Source organism: Bufo bufo, chromosome 4 (genome assembly GCF_905171765.1).
Source record: "Bufo bufo chromosome 4, aBufBuf1.1, whole genome shotgun sequence".
Classification (NCBI taxonomy): Eukaryota; Metazoa; Chordata; class Amphibia; order Anura; family Bufonidae; genus Bufo; species Bufo bufo.
In genome coordinates this window covers 129,951,936-129,957,026 of record NC_053392.1, presented here as the reverse complement: position 1 = coordinate 129,957,026, position 5,091 = coordinate 129,951,936, and positions in this window count along the sequence as shown.

Genomic DNA, 5,091 nt, shown 5'->3' with positions numbered 1-5,091 from the left:
TTTCTTCTCACTAATAGAGCTTTCATTTGGTGGTATTTCATTGCTGCTGACATTTTTACTTTTTTTGTTATTAATCGAAATTTAACGATTTTTTTGCAAAAAAATGACATTTTTCACTTTCAGTTGTAAAATTTTGCAAAAAAAACGAGATCCATATAGAAATTTTGCTCTAAATTTATAGTTCTACATGTCTTTGATAAAAAAAAAATGTTTGGGTAAAAAAAAAATGGTTTGGGTAAAAGTTATAGCGTTTACAAACTATGGTACAAAAATGTGAATTTCCGCTTTTTGAAGCAGCTCTGACTTTCTGAGCACCTGTCATGTTTCCTGAGGTTCTACAATGCCCAGACAGTAGAAAACCCCCACAAATGACCCCATTTCGGAAAGTACACACCCTAAGGTATTCGCTGATGGGCATAGTGAGTTCATAGAACTTTTTATTTTTTGTCACAAGTTAGCGGAAAATTTTGATTTATTTATTTATTTATTTTTTTCTTACAAAGTCTCATATTCCACTAACTTGTGACAAAAAATAAAAACTTCCATGAACTCACTATGCCCATCACGAAATACCTTGGGGTCTCTTCTTTCCAAAATGGGGTCACTTGTGGGGTAGTTATACTGCCCTGGCATTCTAGGGGCCCAAATGTGTGGTAAGGAGTTTGAAATCAAATTCTGTAAAAAATGACCTGTGAAATCCGAAAGGTGCTCTTTGGAATATGGGCCCCTTTGCCCACCTAGGCTGCAAAAAAGTGTCACACATCTGGTATCTCCGTACTCAGGAGAAGGTGGGGAATGTGTTTTGGGGTGTCATTTTACATATACCCATGCTGGGTGAGAGAAATATCTTGGCAAAAGACAACTTTTCCCATTTTTTTATACAAAGTTGGCATTTGACCAAGATATTTATCTCACCCAGCATGGGTATATGTAAAAAGACACCCCAAAACACATTCCTCAACTTCTCCTGAATACAGAGATACCAGATGTGTGACACTTTTTTGCAGCCTAGGTGGGCAAAGGGGCCCATATTCCAAAGAGCACCTTTCGGATTTCACTGGTCATTTTTTACAGAATTTGATTTCAAACTCCTTACCACACATTTGGGCCCCTAGAATGCCAGGGCAGTATACCTACCCCACAAGTGACCCCATTTTGGAAATAAGACACCCCAAGGTATTCCGTGAGGGGCATGGCGAGTTCCTAGAATTTTTTATTTTTTGTCGCAAGTTAGTGGAAAATGATGATTTTTTTTTTGATTTTTTTTTCATACAAAGTCTCATTTTCCACTAACTTGTGACAAAAAATAAAAACTTCCATGAACTCACTATGTCCATCAGCGAATACCTTGGGGTCTCTTCTTTCCAAAATGGGGTCACTTGTGGGGTAGTTATACTGCCCTGGCATTCTAGGGGCCCAAATGTGTGGTAAGGAGTTTGAAATCAAATTCTGTAAAAAATGACGAGTGAAATCCGAAAGGTGCTCTTTGGAATATGGGCCCCTTTGCCCACCTAGGCTGCAAAAAAGTGTCACACATCTGGTATCTCCGTATTCAGTAGAAGTTGGGGAATGTGTTTTGGGGTGTCATTTTACATATACCCATGCTGGGTGAGATAAATATCTTGGTCAAATGCCAACTTTGTATAAAAAAATGGGAAAAGTTGTCTTTTGCCAAGATATTTCTCTCACCCAGCATGGGTATATGTAAAATGACACCCCAAAACACATTCCCCAACTTCTCCTGAGTACGGAGATACCAGATGTGTGACACTTTTTTGCAGCCTAGGTGGGCAAAGGGGCCCATATTCCAAAGAGCACCTTTCGGATTTCACTCGTCATTTTTTACAGAATTTGATTTCAAACTCCTTACCACACATTTGGGCCCCTAGAATGCCAGGGCAGTATAACTACCCCACAAGTGACCCCATTTTGGAAAGAAGAGACCCCAAGGTATTCGCTGATGGGCATAGTGAGTTCATGGAAGTTTTTATTTTTTGTCACAAGTTAGTGGAATATGAGACTTTGTATGAAAAAAAAAAAAAAAAAAAAAATCATCATTTTCCACTAACTTGTGACAAAAAATAAAAAATTCTAGGAACTCGCCATGCCCCTCACGGAATACCTTGGGGTGTCTTCTTTCCAAAATGGGGTCACTTGTGGGGTAGTTATACTGCCCTGGCATTTTCCAGGGGCCCTAATGTGTGGTAAGTAGGTAAATGACCAGTGAAATCCGAAAGGTGCTCTTTGGAATGTGGGCCCCTTTGCCCACCTAGGCTGCAAAAAAGTGTCACACATGTGGTATCGCCGTATTCAGGAGAAGTTGGGGAATGTGTTTTGGGGTGTCTTTTTACATATACCCATGCTGGGTGAGAGAAATATCTTGGCAAAAGACAACTTTTCCCATTTTTTTATACAAAGTTGGCATTTGACCAAGATATTTATCTCACCCAGCATGGGTAAATGTAAAATGACACCCCAAAACATATTCCCCAACTTCTGCTGAATACGGAGATACCAGATGTGTGACACTTTTTTGCAGCCTAGGTGGGCAAAGGGGCCCAAATTCCTTTTAGGAGGGCATTTTTAGACATTTGGATACCAGACTTCTTCTCACGCTTTGGGGCCCCTAGAATGCCAGGGCAGTATAAATACCCCACATGTGACCCCATTTTGGAAAGAAGACACCCCAAGGTATTCAATGAGGGGCATGGCGAGTTCATAGAAATTTTTTTTTTTTGGCACAAGTTAGCGGAAATTGATATTTTTTATTTTTTTCTCACAAAGTCTCCCGTTCCGCTAACTTGGGACAAAAATTTCAATCTTTCATGGACTCAATATGCCCCTCACGGAATACCTGGGGGTGTCTTCTTTCCGAAATGGGGTCACATGTGGGGTATTTATACTGCCCTGGCATTCTAGGGGCCCTAAAGCGTGAGAAGAAGTCTGGAATATAAATGTCTAAAAAATTTTACGCATTTGGATTCCGTGAGGGGTATGGGGAGTTCATGTGAGATTTTATTTTTTGTCACAAGTTAGTGGAATATGAGACTTTGTAAGAAAAAAAAATAATAATTCCGCTAACTTGGGCCAAAAAAATGTCTGAATGGAGCCTTACAGAGGGTGATCAATGACAGGGGGGTGATCAATGACAGGGGGGGTGATCAATGACAGGGGGGGTGATCAATGACAGGGGGGTGATCAATGACAGGGGGGTGATCAGGGAGTCTATATGGGGTGATAACCACAGTCATTGATCACGCCCGTGTAAAGCTTCATTCAGACGTCCGTATGCGTTTTGCGGATCCGATCCATCTATCAGTGGATCCGTAAAATCATGCGGACGTCTGAATGGAGCTTTACAGGGGGGTGATCAATGACAGGGGGGTAATCAATGACAGGGGGGTGATCAGGGAGTCTATATGGGGTGATCACCACAGTCATTGATCATGCCCCTGTAAGGCTTCATTCAGACGTCCGGATGCGTTTTGCGGATCCGATCCATCTATCAGTGGATCCGTAAAATCATGCGGACGTCTGAATGGAGCTTTACAGGGGGGTGATCAATGACAGGGGGGTAATCAATGACAGGGGGGTGATCAGGGAGTCTATATGGGGTGATCACCACAGTCATTGATCATGCCCCTGTAAGGCTTCATTCAGACGTCCGGATGCGTTTTGCGGATCCGATCCATCTATCAGTGGATCCGTAAAAATCATGCGGACGTCTGAATGGAGCTTTACAGGGGGGTGATCAATGACAGGGGGGTAATCAATGACAGGGGGGTGATCAGGGAGTCTATATGGGGTGATCACCACAGTCATTGATCATGCCCCTGTAAGGCTTCATTCAGACGTCCGGATGCGTTTTGCGGATCCGATCCATCTATCAGTGGATCCGTAAAAATCATGCGGACGTCTGAATGGAGCTTTACAGGGGGGTGATCAATGACAGGGGGGTAATCAATGACAGGGGGGTGATCAGGGAGTCTATATGGGGTGATCACCACAGTCATTGATCATGCCCCTGTAAGGCTTCATTCAGACGTCCGGATGCGTTTTGCGGAGCCGATCCATCTATCAGTGCATCCGTAAAAATCATGCGGACATCTGAATGGAGCTTTACAGGGGGTGATCAGGGAGTCTATATGGGGTGATCACCACAGTCATTGATCATGCCCCTGTAAGGCTTCATTCAGACGTCCGGATGCGTTTTGCGGATCCGATCCATCTATCAGTGGATCCGTAAAAATCATGCGGACGTCTGAATGGAGCTTTACAGGGGGTTGATCAATGACAGGGGGGTAATCAATAACAGGGGGGTGATCAGGGAGTCTATATGGGGTGATCACCACAGTCATTGATCATGCCCCTGTAAGGCTTCATTCAGACGTCCGGATGCGTTTTGCGGATCCGATCCATCTATCAGTGGATCCGTAAAAATCATGCGGACGTCTGAATGGAGCTTTACAGGGGGGTGATCAATGACAGGGGGGTAATCAATGACAGGGGGGTGATCAGGGAGTCTATATGGGGTGATCACCACAGTCATTGATCATGCCCCTGTAAGGCTTCATTCAGACGTCCGGATGCGTTTTGCGGATCCGATCCATCTATCAGTGGATCCGTAAAAATCATGCGGACGTCTGAATGGAGCTTTACAGGGGGTTGATCAATGACAGGGGGGTGATCAATGACAGGGGGGTGATCAGGGAGTCTATATGGGGTGATCACCACAGTCATTGATCACGCCCCTGTAAGGCTTCATTCAGACGTCCGGATGCGTTTTGCGGATCCGATCCATCTATCAGTGCATCCGTAAAATTCATGCGGACGTCTGAATGGAGTTTTACAGGGGGTTGATCAATGACAGGGGGGTAATCAATGACAGGGGGGGTAATCAATGAAAGGGGGGTGATCAGGGAGTCTATATGGGGTGATCAGGGGTGATCAGGGGCTAATAAGGGGTTAATAAGTGACGGGGGGGGGGTGTAGTGTAGTGTAGTGGTGCTTGGTGCTACTTTACTGAGCTACCTGTGTCCTCTGGTGGTCGATCCAAACAAAGGGGACCACCAGAGGACCAGGTAGCAGGTA